Source organism: Neofelis nebulosa, chromosome 9 (assembly GCF_028018385.1).
Source record: "Neofelis nebulosa isolate mNeoNeb1 chromosome 9, mNeoNeb1.pri, whole genome shotgun sequence".
NCBI lineage: Eukaryota > Metazoa > Chordata > Mammalia > Carnivora > Felidae > Neofelis > Neofelis nebulosa.
This window is the reverse complement of record NC_080790.1, coordinates 129,616,376-129,631,773: the sequence shown is the minus strand read 5'-3', so window position 1 is coordinate 129,631,773 and position 15,398 is coordinate 129,616,376.

Sequence of the window (15,398 nt, the reverse complement as noted above, 5' to 3'; positions counted from 1 at the left end):
CCGGAGCCACCAGAATTTGGCTAAACGCTGGCCGTGGGAGCCAAGACGGCCAGAGCAGGCTCTAACCACCAAAGCCAGGCATCTGAGCCGACCCGCTTGGTTGTGGGTCAGCAGCCTGTTTTCCTGGCAGGTGCTAAGCACTAAGTCATGTTGCCTCCAGGAAGTCCAGCCCCAGTGCCTTGGCTGAAGCTGCTTCGGTCACATCAACCGACTTGCTCATAATATTTAGACATTTGGTCTTAAGTCTAGAAATCTGGTGACTCAGAGAGAAAGCAGCCGTGGCTGGCCCCTGATCCTGGAGCCTTCCACCCCTAATCGGGACACACCCTTCCAGACAGAGAAATGTACTTTCTCCAGCAGCAGCTCTTCATGGAGGAGGGAGGAAACCGAGGCCCAGAGAGGAAATTTCCTAATTCCCTAAAGGCACACAGCCAGCCAGTGGCACACGTGCATTAAATATTTACTGAGCACCCACTATGTGCAAGCCTCTGTGGCAGCTACTGGGAAGACAGTGGTGAACAGGACAGAGGAGGGCACTGTCCTTGTGGGAATCTTAGCCAGGGCCAAAGACTCTCCAGTGGATTAGAAGCTAACACAAACAAAGCTCTTATTATGTGCTGGTCACCCTTTCAAGTACTTGATGAGATTATTTTATTTCACCCTCCTAATAGCCCACTGAGGTAGTTGCTGTCATTTTCCAGTAAGGAAACCGAGGCACAGTGGGGTTAAGACACTTGCCAAGGCCACACAGCTGGTGTAATGGGCTACAGAGCGGACCTCCAAGATACCAGGCCACAATTCCTGGCACCCGTGAATGTTACCCTATACAGCGGTCTTTGCAGATGTGACTAAGTCAAGGATTGCGAGAGGAGATTAACTTGGATTATCCAGCTGGCCTCTAAATGCCACCACATCCATCATCGTAAGAGAGAGAGTAGATGGTCTTATGGCAGAGGAGGCAAGGGGAAGAGGGAGACAGGGCTGGTGCTGTGAGGATTTGAGGACCTCATCCACCTGCACCTGCTTAGGGCAGAGGGGATGCTCACTAAATGGCACTTGGGAGCCTCAACTTTTCTCTTTGGAGCTCAGTTTCCCTGTGACCAAGGCGGGGTGCCGGCAGATGCCATCGTGGAGAGAAGCAGGGGAGGGAAGGAAACCGAGCAACCACACTTGTCCCTGAAGCACCCAGGTAAAACCCACCTTACCTGAGCAAGCAGTTTAAATTATCGTCCTGGCTGAAGATTCTGTATTTCTTCCCACAGGAAGGCTCATGACAAGATCAGGCCAGGAACCCAAGCAGAACTTTTGTGGCACTTACTGTATGCCAGATGCTGGTTATATGTGTCCCCCCCCCCCCCAAGGAAACGGCCGCCCAGAGAGGTTAAGTGACTTGCCTGAGGTCACACAGTAAGTGGCAGAGCTGGGATTTGAAGCCAGGTCCCCTGGCTCCATAATATCCCTCACTCCTAATCATTGTACTAGATGACCTGTAAGGAAAGTATAAAAGGCTATTTTCTTTGCGTATCTAAATTCGAAGTGAGGAAATTTGCAATAGTGCAACCCTAGGAGTGTGAGTCCTAGTCGTACGGCCTCAGTGTCTGTGTGCACAAAGGAGCGTTCCAGGATTTACAGGAGGGCTGTCCTTAGGCTGTCTCCAGCCTGGACAGATTTTGTGGGATCCCTGCAGTATTTTGCATCTTGAAAAAATAAGCCTTCCTCCCCACCCCCTGCTTCTCTTAAAAAAACATGGGGCTGGAGCTGAGGGGCAAGGCTGGATTTGAAGGGGGGTCTGTTCACTGCAGGAGGACAGAGCTGGGGAGGCCTAGCCCCCGGAATACAGGTCGGTCTGAGGTGGTTTCCTGTGCCCAAGAGGTCTCGTCTGGGTCAGGCACATCCCCGGGAGCCAGCCATTCATTCCGGCCAGGAGCACAAGGCTCCCTTCTTCCCCTGACAGCCCGGAGCCCGGAGGGGGAAGAGAGCAAAGGGTCTCTCTCCTCAGAGCCCAGACTCCACCATCCCAGGGCTCTGGGGCCTTGCTGATTCCCATCCCTCTCTGGGCTTCCCTTTCCTCATCTGTAATGTGGGCACGTGGTCATCCCCGCCTGACATCCTGCCTTCCCACTCCACTTTCCAGTCTGCCTTCAGGGACCTACTCCTCCGGTCTTGTTTGGCTACCCATCAAGGGCAGCTGGATGGTCACATGACACAAACTCAGCCAATCAGATCCTCTCTTGGAAGAGCAGCCCTCTAAGGGGAATTAATGCTAAGAGGGGGAACAGTTGGTGCCCTGAAGACCTGGCCCCTTGGTTCCTGCTCCCCACAGTCCTGGCTCCTACTTCCCATGTCCCTGGAGCTGACCTGTCACTGCCCTTTCCAAGTCCCAGCTGGCCAACTTCTCCTTCCATAACCCTCTTTCATCCCCCCAATCACCCTATGATGTAGGTTCTAGGACATTCCCCATTTGCTACATGGGGGAAATGCGGCACAGAGAGGTTATGAAACTTGCCTGGGGCCACACAGCTTTTTAGTGGAGGTGCCAGGGTTTGAGTCCACTCAGTCTGGCTCTGGAGCTCAAGCGTTTACACTGCAGCACCTCTATGGAAGCAGGATCATAGACATTTGGGCTACATGATGGCCCTTGCATCAGAATTTGGAGCTGTGGACCACAGGCATGGCTGAACAGCTGCCCAAAGGCTTTCTAATTTTTAAAAAAGCAGTGGATTTTTTTTTTTTTTAGATGTGATCTTATATGAATGTAAAACAAACCAATGGACCAATGCATATGGATGTGGGGCTGAAGAGTCATGGCCGGTCTGGCTGCCCCAACTCTCCCTCCCTCCGTGGAGGTTCCAGAAGCCAGAGGCCCCCAGGAGCAGTTTGGAAACTATAAGATCTCATTATTTCTAAGGTCTTTGTTATGATTAGAATCAACCCCTGACAAACTTCTGCGTTTGAATGTATGTGTCCTTGTCTCAGTTCCCAACCCATTTAGAGCCCGAAGCTGAGAAACCCAGAAATAATTATAACACAAAAATCAAAAAATATATAGTTTATAACATATAAAGTGCTAAAGCTAACTTTTAAAAATTTTTAAACAGTTCAAAAAATCTTTATTATTTCTGCATTGCCTTAATAGAACCAGTTCATTGCAGAAAAAGTAAAAAACAGAGAAAGACAAAATAATAATTATACTCATCTTTCGCTCAGAGATGTCCATTGGACACATGTATGGTCTTTTATCCCAGAGTTATGTCCATGCAACAAGTCTGGAAGCAAATAGATATAACTACATGGGTTTGCCTATCTATTTCTTTTTGGGAAAATGAGTTCATATCATATCATACATATTCCTTTCATTTCATAGTATAGACTGCACCACGTTTAATTTCATTTTTACACATCACTTGTAATGGACACGACATGAAGAAAGAGACCATACAGAGGCCATCCAACCCTAGCAAACCAGCTGCCACATCACTGAAACTGTGCAAGAGACCCCAAGCAAGACCAGCAGAGAAACCAACCATCCAGCTGAACCAAGCCAACCCAGAGAATCTTGAGTTATAAGAAATGGCCATTATTTAGAGCCACTAAACCTTCAGGAGGTTTATCATGCAACAATATGTGATCAAAACATTGGTCTTGTTCTTATTGATTTCTAGGAGCTCTTTATATATGATAAAACACATTATATAATATTGATTTGTCTGTTGTGAATATTTTTCCCAGCTTATAATTTGTTATGATAACTTTGGCCAGACACAGTTTTTTATTTTTGTATGGCCAAATATGTCAATTTTTTCTTTTATGGCTAGAAAGTTATTTCCAATTTTAAACAAGATGTTCTTTCATGTTTTACCCTAGTATGTTAAATGTTTTTTTTTTTTTTAATTTTTTTTTCAACGTTTTTTATTTATTTTTGGGACAGAGAGAGACAGAGCATGAACGGGGGAGGGGCAGAGAGAGAGGGAGACACAGAATCGGAAGCAGGCTCCAGGCTCCGAGCCATCAGCCCAGAGCCTGACGCGGGGCTCGAACTCACGGACCGCGAGATCGTGACCTGGCTGAAGTCGGACGCTTAACCGACTGCGCCACCCAGGCGCCCCTAGTATGTTAAATGTTTTGATCCAATTGCATTTATTTTAGTGTAGGTGTGAAGCATGCATCTTTCATTAATTTATTCCTGACAACTATTCGGTGATCCAACACCATTTATAGAATAACTCACCGCTGATTTGAGATGTTAACTGTTCCGGCTATCTATTGCTGCATAAAAGTTATCTCAAAAGTAGCTTAAAAAATAATTTCGTGAATTGATCTTCAATATGAGTAGGGATCTGTAGGGAAGACCGTGCTCTACATAATGTCCCCTGGGCTGGGTCCACCAAGAACTGGAGGATCCACTTTCAAGATGACTCACAAACATGGCTGGCAAGTTGGTGCTGGCTGTTGGCTAAGAGCTCAGCTGGGATTAAAGATTTGGGGACCTTGATTCTTCTCCACTGAGGCCTCTCCATGTGCCCAGGGTTTCCTCACAACCGGAGGCTGGCATCCAAAGGCAAGCATCTCCACATACAGGGAGAAAGCCAGGCAGAGTTTGCATTGCCTTTATGACAAAGTCTCTGGGGTTAAATAGCATCACTTCTGTACCTCATCAATTAGGGCAGTCACAAAGGCCTGCCCTGGTTCAAGAGAGGGGCAAGAGTATGTGGGACCAGAATCATCGTTGTGGCTGTTTCTAGAAAATACAACCTCCCACATTGGCTTTGTCACACACTAAATTCCTAAGCAGATTTGGATCTATTTCGGGTTTTGTTCGTTTAATCTGTCTGTTGCTATATACCAGTACCATAGTGTTTTAACTGTTGAGACTTTATAATATGGTCTGATATCTGATAGAGTTCTTCTCCCCTCATTACTCCTCTCTTCCAGAGATCTCTTGGATATTTTTGCTTGTTTTTATTCTTTTTTCGTACTACTAATTTTTAAATTAGCTTGTCTGATTAAGAAGCTGTTGGTACTTTTATTGTGATAACATTGAACTTATAAAGTAATTTAAGGAACACAGACACTGCTTTAATGACGGAACTTCCCATCCAAAATCATGGTATACCTTTGTTCAAGTATTTGAAATGTATAATAAATACATTTGTTCAAGGCTGTGTGTGTGTGTGTGTGTGTATGTGTGTCCTTCAATAGTGATTTCAAGTTTTCTTCGTGTAGGTCTTACACATCTTTTGTTAAATGTATTCCTAGGCATTTATTTGATATTGATTTTGTTATTGGAAGTGGACATTTTTCTTTCATTATATCTTCCACTTGCCGGTTGTTTGAATATAGGAAAGCTATTGGTTGATGCACGCTAATTTTGTATCTTGACACCTTACCGAATTATCCTGGGTTTCCTACATCTGGAATCGTTACATACACATAATACCTGCAATTTTACCGTCATTCAGTTTTTATGTCTTTCTATCCCTTTTGCCATCTAATTTGGCACTAACAAGTGTTATCTTAAATATCCACTTCTGTGTTAAATTATAGTAGTGAAAATAGACATTTTTTTGTCTTGGTCCTTTGGTGCACATGCCCCTAGGTTTTCTCCAATAAGCATGATGTACTCAGATGTATTTTATTATGTTAAAGAGGCAATATCTATTTCTAGTTTACAGAGTACCCGTGTATTTTTTTTCTTTTTTCTTTTTCTTTTTTTTCCCATGTATTCTTATTTATTGAATGCACGTGTGTGTGTTTTCATCAAGAATGGATGTTGGAACTTTCTCAAATGTCTTTTTAGCGCCTAAAAAGAATCATGGCTTTTCTCCTCAGATGTATTCATATCATAAATTACATTAACAGATTTCCCAATACTGAAGCTTTGCATTCCTAGATTAAAAACCACTTGGTCATGATGTATTATTATTATTATTATTTTCGATTTTATTGTTGAGTGATCTGTACAGAGTGGGGCTTGAACTCACAACCCCAAATCAAGAGTTGTGCACTCCCCTGACTAAGCCAGCCAGGCACCCCAAGATGTATTACTTTTTATGATTTACTTTTTATAATTTTTAATAATTTATATGTTGAAATACATAATATTTTTATATATTTATAATGTTATAATTTTTATAATTATATTTATTGTGCTTCTGGTTCTGTTTGCTAACATGTTATTTAGAATTTTTGCATGGAAAGTTACAAGTGAAAGTTGTTACTTTCTTTGTGCCTGCCAAAGCTTCAATATCAACCTCCAATCTGCTACATAAAAATAATTTCAAAGTTTTCTTTGTCTATGCTCTGAAATAACTTAAATACTTTTGGATGGTTAATCTTTAAAAAAAAATTTTTTTCAATGTTTATTTATTTTTGAGAGACAGAGAGTAGGGACAAGGCAGAGAAAGGGAGAGAGAGAGAGCAGGGGAGGGGCAGAGAGAGAGGGAGACAGAGAATCCGAACAGGCTCCAGGCTCTGAGCTCTCAGCACAGAGCCCTACGCAGGGCTCAAACCCACAAACTGTTGAGTTCGTGACCTGAGCCACCTAGGCACCCCTGGATGGTTTACTCTTTCAAAGTTTCATAGGATTTCCCTGTGAGGCTACCTAAGTTAGTCTTTCTTTTTCTTTCTTTCTTTCTTTCTTTCTTTTTTTTTTTTTTTTTTTTGGTGAGGGGAGTACAGACCTTCTACAACTTTCTCTGTTTCTCCCATGACATTCACCCTCCTCCTGATGCAGGAGCAGCATCTGGGAACTTTACAGAATTGAGGGTTTGGGGCAAAACCCCAGAACTGGAATCTGAATTTTTATAAGATCTTCATATGGTCCGTGTGTTCATGAGAGAAGCATTTCTTTTTTTTTTTTTTAATTTTTTTTTTCAACGTTTATTTATTTTTGGGACAGAGAGAGACAGAGCATGAACGGGGGAGGGACAGAGAGAGAGGGAGACACAGAATCGGAAACAGGCTCCAGGCTCCGAGCCATCAGCCCAGAGCCCGACGCGGGGCTCGAACTCACGGACCGTGAGATCGTGACCTGGCTGAAGTCGGACGCTTAACCGACTGCGCCACCCAGGCGCCCCTAGAGAAGCATTTCTATGGGAATCGGTCTATTTTTTCCTCTGTTCTGAAGCCAAATATGGTAAATTATATTTTATCGGAGAATTCTTCTTTTCATCCAGATTTTCCATTTAAATTATAGAGAGGTGAGCAAAGTAGACCCTTGTGATCCTTTTAATTTTCTTTTTCTGTGGCTAATTCTCCCCTTGTTTCTTATTATACATACTTACACTGTCTCCATTTTTTTCTGAGTCATATTAACCAGTGGTTTATCCGTTTTACTTGTTGATGACCCCTCTCTGCCATCATCAAAATAACCAGCTTTGGGGATTTATTTATTAGTCTTCTTTTCTCCCCCCATCCCCTGTGCCCTGCATCTTATTTTCAAAGATTTTTAAAAATTAGTTTCTTAGGATCCTTTTATTTTGCATTTTATTTTATTCTATTCTATTTTTTAGAGAGAACACACGAGCCAGGGAGAGGGGCAGAGGGAGAGAAAGAGAATTTTAAGCCCAAAGCAGGGCTCGATGTGGGGCTCACTCGATCTCACGATCATACGATCATGACCTGAGCCGAAATCAAGAGTCAGATGCTTAACCAACGGAGCCACCCAGGCACATCCCCCTTTCCTTGTTGCTATCATCTCTGTTCCTTCCTGCATTTTCCACAAGGTCTGTTCTCCTTCATGTTTCTTCCAAGTGTGTCTTACTTTCTGCGATTTTTTTCCCCCTTCTATTTCTTTCCCGAGCTCTGCTGGTTCATGATCATTACCTTCTGTGGACCATCTTCTTGCTGACCTCTTCAAGCATTTCTCCTTTATTGTTTTCCTTCATAGAAGTCATTGCTCATTCAAATTTTTTTTTTATTCATGCCAAAATTAATTGGATGCAATTTTCCTCCTGGGTTGACATTTTTCAACTGTTGGTAAACTTTTATGCTCTTTTCTGCAGCATTTTATTACGATGTCTTTGTATCGCAGCTTTAACATTCATTTTGTGAAACCTGTGATTGGAAGAGCTTGATTGTCCCCTACCGGCTAGCTGTTCCTGTGGGTGTGGGGAAGAAGGAGGAGAGTCGCCTGGCTTTATGACTGAAAGGTTCTCCCTTTCACCGCCGGAGAGACGGGCTGCTTCCTGCACATGTCTTCTCTCCGTGTCTTTGTTACACTTTGTTTCTCTAAATCCAAGAGGGCTCCTGCTGCCCACACCACTCACCCCAGGTCCTACGCTCACTTTGATAAAGAAGGAGAAGCTTTTTACCTCAGGGCGAGTGCTCACCCCCAGGAAGTGCATTTTTGCTGTTTGTTGCTTTCTGAGATCTGCCGCCACTGGGCCCGGTCACTGCATCCTGTGTGGCCTCTGCCCTGCTGTCCTTGGAAAATTGTACACACCCCGTGAAGTTTATGGATTACATCCTTCTCCCGGTTTTGCTAAAAGTGGAGTTTGTGAGGTTGTTTTTTGTTGTTGTTGTTTTCGGTTTTTGTTTCTTGGGTTTTTGGGTTTTCTTTTTGTTTGTTTTTAGCTCTCCTTGATGCTTTGCTGTAATTTCAAAAAGGCGAAGGGGAAACTCTTGCCATTTGCAGTCATTTTTCCTACCCCGTTATCTTACTGGGTTCTCTTCAGCTACTCTGAGACATAACCAAACAGCTCTGATTGCTGTCCCCGTGTTTCCGCACGAGAAAACAGAGGTGGCCCGGCTCGCAGGGGGCCACAGGGTGGCCAGCGTTGGGAGTCTGCCCTGGGGATTGGATCGACACGGGTGTGTTTTCCCCTTGTCCTCTGGGACAGGCTAGCGCTCAGGCAGGACTGCGAGGAGTGGAGGAGATTGAGGTCTGGTGGCATCATTTTTTCCACTCCGAGTGCCAAGGCAGCTGGTTGGGAGCCATGGCACTGCCTGTACTCCCATCCTGGGGAAGTCGAAGGAGGGGAGGCTTGCTGGGGCCCCTGTCCCCCAGCACCCACCCCCTCTGGCAGATAGCCGGCACGGCAGGACAAGTCCACACCTGAGCATCATATCCCAGCCTGGGAACAAGCCTGCGAAAGCTGTGCAGAAGGCTGCCCGCTCAGCCCTGCTTGCCCACGGGTAGCTGCCCCCGGCCTCTGGGCGCTTTGCCGACTACATTCCCTGCATAATCCTGGCTGGCCCGGAGAGGATCCTGGAGGACAGCTTCATTGCAGCCGAAAACCTTGTGCGTTAGACAACCTCCAATCTCCTACCCCACGGACATGCCCCCATCATACAGGCAGTCAGCAGCAAGGCCTGGATGTCAGAAAACAGGTCATTTCCTCCATCCCTCTGTGTCGGATCCAGACATGTTTTTCCTACTCCTGTACGAAAATGTCCAAATAGGGCAGCTTGGCCTTCTTTTCTACTTCCTTCAAAATTCTTGATAAAGAGGCTAACGCAGTCCCGCCAAATACTCGGCGAGTGTTACACTTCATCCCTTTTATTCAGCACTTACTGTATGTGTTAGAGACATACTCTTCTCGAGTCCTTCCAACCACCCTGGGAAGGAGACCCTGTCACTACCCCCCTGTACAGATGAGAAAAACCAAGTTTCCAAGCATAAACAGGAGCCTATCCTGTGTCCAATACAAGCGACACCTAACCAAATTGACTCAGAAAGGTTCAGAGACAAGGCATACGTTTAGTCTGTTTTTGCTGGTAACCATAGCCTCAGAATCTCCATGATTTATAATAGCACGTCTTCGTTTTTCTTACTCATGGGTCTGGTCAGCTGGGACAGTCCTGCTTCGGGCTTCAGGTTGAGTTCAGCTTTGCTCCGTATGTCATGACGAATGGCAGAAACCAAGTGGAAATGCATGATTCCTCTCGAGATCTGTACTCAGAACTGGCACACCATTCTACTGGTAAAAGCCCATCACCCCCCCGAGTCCACCATCATGGTTGGGAGATATTCTCTGCCCACGGTGAGAGGCACTGCAGGCGTGTGGCAAAGGGTATGAATGTCTGATTCCAATACGGGGAAGGGTAAGAATCGGACGCCATGGGGGGCGCCCGCATGGCTCAGTCGGTTGAGCGTCCGACTCCGGCTCAGGTCATGATCTCACGGTCCGGGAGTTCGAGCCCCGCATCGGGCTCTGGGCTGATGGCTCAGAGCCTGGAGCGTGCTTCGGATTCTGTGTCTCCCTCTCTCTCCGCCCCTCCCCCGCTCATGCTCTGTCTCTCTCTGTCTCTCCGAAAGTGAATAAACGTTGACAAAAAATAAATAAATAAATAAAATATTGAAGAATTGGACGCCATGGTCTAATCTAGAACAGGACAGTTCCAAGGTGGCTAACGAGGTGTATGCCTCGTTGACACTGACTCTCCTCAGGGACTAAGATGGCTGCCACGGCTCGCAACCCATCTCCATCAGTCTCACCCACTCACTCACTGCTGTGTGCTGATGTGCCTTGATACTCTGACCTGGTTGTCCGGGACTGAGGGAGTTCCTGGGATGCAGCGCTTTCAGCACGAAAACCGGGGAAGTCTAGACAAAGCAGGATGAGTTGGGTCACCCTGTGTGTTGCAGCAGATTATTCCTGAACGTTTGGGGGCAACTTGGGGTGACACGTTAGTGTGTGGAAATGTGTGCACAAGTGTTGCTTAGCCCCGCACAGCAAACAAATAAATACTCGGTATTACATGTCTCCAATTGCAATGGTTGCTTGACCACTCCTAATTCCATGGGGAATTTCACTTGGCAGATTTTCTGTATTGACCGCCAACCTGCCCTCATGTCAGCCTGACTTTTTCACCTCCTCTCTCTCAGGCTTCCCCCTAAAACTCCATTATTCTTCTTTAACACTACAGGACAATTTAGTTCAATATCTCAACTCCAGAGCTGTTTTGCATGCCCCAAATGGCTTAGCCACTGGCCTCTGTCATAGCCGAACTCCAGGGCCCAAATCAGGTGGCAGATGTGTGTTGTTGACCTACAGGGTGTTTTGAAATAATGTGAGCTATCATTTCTGGCTTCTCTTGAATCTGAGGACCTGGCCACACGGGCACATTGTTCTTCACGGCCATAGTTGGCTGAACTGAGTAGAGACGGCTTCCTTTGGGATGGGGCAGTGCTCTGGGGTTTCCACTGTCCGCTCCCCACCCCCGCCCTGCATTCAATGGTCATTCATTGACCATACTTGCTAGGAGACTTGAGTTTGCTACCCTCTCTTTAGCAGCGTGAGAACAGTAGAAACTTTGCAGCTTTGGTCTCTCCTTCCCCTCCCTCCACCTCTCAACCTGCCCCTGTGTCTGTAAATAGAAGAATGCATTCTTGCACTGATATGATTCATGCCTCTAGAGTGTATACAATCAGCATAAAAATGTTTTTTTGTTGTTGTTTTTTAGATGACAGATGTACTTCCTCAACTCAGCAGCCATGGAAATCACCTCTTATGTCTCCTGTGTGGAGCCTAATTGACAGATGGACCATGGATTCATCCTAACAGCTGAGCCAAAGACCACACTTCCCAGGGGCTGCTCCCAGTTAATCACCGAAGGAGGCAGGGATCCCGAGGAAACGTTCCCAGGAGACACAGTGTTCCTCTGGAAGCACAGGGACTTTGGTCAGCCTTCCAGAACTTTCTTAGAATGATACTGCAGTCTACAACCACCCAATTTCCCTCCCTCTCTTCCTTCCTTCCTCCCAGCCTCTTCTGTCTCCCTTCTCACTTTCCCCAATACATCTCTTGGATATTTCATCCCACCTTGGCTATCTCAGAGGACCCCGAGTAATGTCCCTTCCCATCACAGATTTGGATAAATCGGAAGGAAGAGAGAGGGAGGGCAGGTAAACAGCATGAATAAAGGTGTAGAGGTAGGAAAGTCCAGGCTGTGTTCACACCACATGGGGAAGTGAGTCTGTCCTATGAAGGCATTAAATCCCCACGCTACAGCCTATCAAAAGAAGTGCTGGGGCGGGGGGGAGGGGGATGGGGGGGCAGCTGGGTGGCTGAGTTGGTTAAGCGCCCAACTTTGGCTCAGGTCATGATCTCACAGTTTGTGGGTTCGAGCCCTGCATCACACTCTGGGCTGAAAGCTTAGAGCCTAGAGCCTGCTTCAGATTCTGTGTCCCCCACCTCTCTCTCTGCCCCTCCCCAGCTTGCACTCTGTCTCTGTCTCTCTCTCAAAAATGAATAAACATTAAAAAAATTAACAACAGCAAAAAGGAAGTGCTGTGTGACTTTGGGTAACTTACTGAGCCTCTCTGGACCTTGGTTTCACCATTTGCAAGCTGGGAATACTAACAGTGCCCATTTTACAGGGTCCAGTGGGGATTAGATGGGTTAATATGAAAAAGTATTTTGAATGGGCTAAATCACCAGCTAAAGTTAGAGTCATCATTACAAAAACATTTAAAACTGGCCTTCTCTGATGGGGCTGGGTTTTAGCTTTGAAGAAGGCAATACGCATATTTTCCTTTCCAAACACAATTTGTTTATAGTCTTTGGGATGCAGACACAAACCAGACTTGGTCCCTGGAAGAGAAAAAGCAGGGTTGTGGGGCGGCAAGGACTGTCCTTTCCAGGCAGAGCTCCCCATTTTCTGGAGTTGGATCTTGACATTATCCTCATGACCCTACTGCAACCAGATAAGAGAGCAGAGGTTGGGCGGGGGGCACCTGGGTGGCTCAGTCGGTCGAGCATCTGACCCTTGGTTTCAATTCAGGTCATGATCTAGCGGTTTTGTGGGTTTGAGTCCCGCATCGAACTGTAAGTGAGAAGCCTGCTTGGGATTCTCTGTCTCCCCCTCTCTCTGCCCCTCCCCCACTCGTGCTGTCTCTGTCTCACCCAAAATAAATAAAAACAAAAAAAGAGAGAGAGAGCAGAAGTTGGGCGGATCAGAGAGTTGCCCAGATGTCTTATCTCTACTGGACAGTGGACATCTGGACACAAGACTCCTACAGGAGAATGTGTGGATGCTTGTCCCTGGGTGACAGCCTCTGGGAGAGGCGGAAGGAAGAAGGAATTTCCTGACACTCCATCTGACACATAGGCTTTACTTTCCTATGAAGATTTGGATGCCAGGGTTGGAACCCTGCTGGTTGACTCCCTGCCATCACCACTACCAGCAACATGCCCATTATACAGATAAAGTAGATGAGGCTCAGCAAGATGAACCTTGCTTAGGGTCATGTGGCAAGTGAGTGGCCATGCTGGGATCTGAACTTAGCTCTCAAGCCTTGTATGTTCCAACCCTTCCACCATGGCGTGCAGGGAGGCTCTTGGCGAAGTTTTCCCTCACCTTCAGTCTTGAGGCCATATGAGCCCAGAGCAGGGCCCTGTCAGGCCTCATGAGTCAGGGGAGTTTGGAATTTCCTGCCTGTTCTGCGAGACATCAGAGTTAGGATACTCTATGGATACGATACCCTATTAATAAAGCTAGAAAGGGGCGCCTGGGTGGCTCAGTCGGTTGAGCGTCCGACTTCGGCTCAGGTCATGATCTCACGGTCCGTGAGTTCGAGCCCCGCATCGGGCTCTGTGCTGACCGCTCAGAGCCTGGAGCTTGTTTCGGATTCTGTGTCTCCCTCTCTCTCTGACCCTCCCCCGTTCATGCTCTGTCTCTCTCTGTCTCAAAAATAAATAAATGTTAAAAAAAAAAAAAAAAAAAAGCTAGAAAGCCCGAGGTGTAATAACAGTGAGAATAATAACGTGAAGTGACACTTTTGAAAGCTGACTGTGGGCAAGTACCATGACAGGTGCTTTGGGTGCATTCTTATCTCACAGGCTCCTCACTACGGCCCTGACTGGAAGGTCCTCTTAACTGGAAATGTTTCTGGCTGCATGTAGGAGAAAAGCTGATTCTTGGTGTCTTCAGCAACACAGACATTTGATCATTTCTTAAACAAGAAGTCTGGAGATCGGTGGTTCCTGGGGTGGTTCCTAGCAAAGAGGGAGAGCCCTGGCCGGCTCAGACCAATGGGAAGGAGATGGGGCCACCCTCCTAAACATGTGGGTGATTCCTGAATAAAATCAGGTTCCATTAGCAAGGAAGAGGCCGGGGGCGCCAACACATTCTTCTCTCATTGGTGTGTTGTTTCCCTGGAGGGGAGGGGGAAGAGAGACATGCCATTTGGGAGTGATTCAGATTGGGATGCCACTGGTTTATACTCCAGCCTGGGATGTGGGGGGTGGGGGGGGGGAAGCTAACATTTATTGAGCACCTACTGTGTTCCAGGCCCCCTGCCGGGTGATTTCACACTCCCATCAATTCATTCAGTCCTCACAACGGGCCTGTGAGGAAGGAACTATTCTTCCCATTTTCCAGATGAGAAAACTGAGGCCGAGCCCTGATCACACATACAGTGGGAGGCTAAACAGGAATAAGTCCTGGCAGCAGTTAACTTTCACTAATGCTCACTGTGTATCCGGCACTCTGAGAGGCGTGTCCCCTGGATTAGGTCATTTCTTCAACTCCACTCCACTGATGAGGCACCATGGCTCAGGGAGATGGAGCAGACTGCCCAGTTACACAGTTTAGCATTGGCCAGGCTGGGCTGTGAACCCCTCTGACAGACGGCTGCCCCACAGTGCTCCCCCTAATTTGGAGAAAACCCTCCAGGCCCGTTCGGTGGCCTTTTTGGGATCGTTGGCTTTGTAGGCGGAGAAGCTGGATAAATAAACAAGAGGTTCAGGAAGTGCTTCTTGCCTCTTGAAATTCTGAATCCAGAGGACACAGGAGGTCATCCAGCTGCCATGACAGCCAACATTAAACAGGCAAATAAGTGAATCTCTAACATGATAGCCGGAATGTTAAGTACCATCAAGGAAAACAAACAAACAAACTAAAGCAATAGAGAATGATGGTGTGAACACTTTAGACCAGGTGGGCAGGGAAGGTTTCTTTGAGGAGGTGACAGTTGAGCAGAGACAGAGGGATGGGGAAGGTGATGGAAGGCACCAGCTACGCAAGTGTCTGAGAGAAGATTGTTTTAGACAGAGGGACTATGGAGTGCAAAGGCCCTGAGGTGGAAGTGAGTTTGGCACATTTGGGGAAGGACAAGAGATGGGTGTGGCTGGAACAGAGTGGGGGGGGGGGGATGAGGTCAGGGAGGTAAAGGTGGCAGGGGGCAGAAAATGCTGGTGCTTATAGGACATTATAAGGACTTGGGGCTGTGTTCTAAGTGACGAGTGGGGTGGAGCCATGGAGGATTCTGAGCAAAATCCAGTTACAGGTTCTGACTTGGGTTCTAAGAGGATCCTTCTGTAGAGGGAGGGAGGGGGCTGAAGACAGGAAATGGGGGAGGAGTGACCCTTCTCCAGGGGCTACTGGGAAGAAGAGAGGAAACCTGCCTGGAGGCACCCAGCAGTGAGAAACAGACACAGGGTTAGAACCAGACC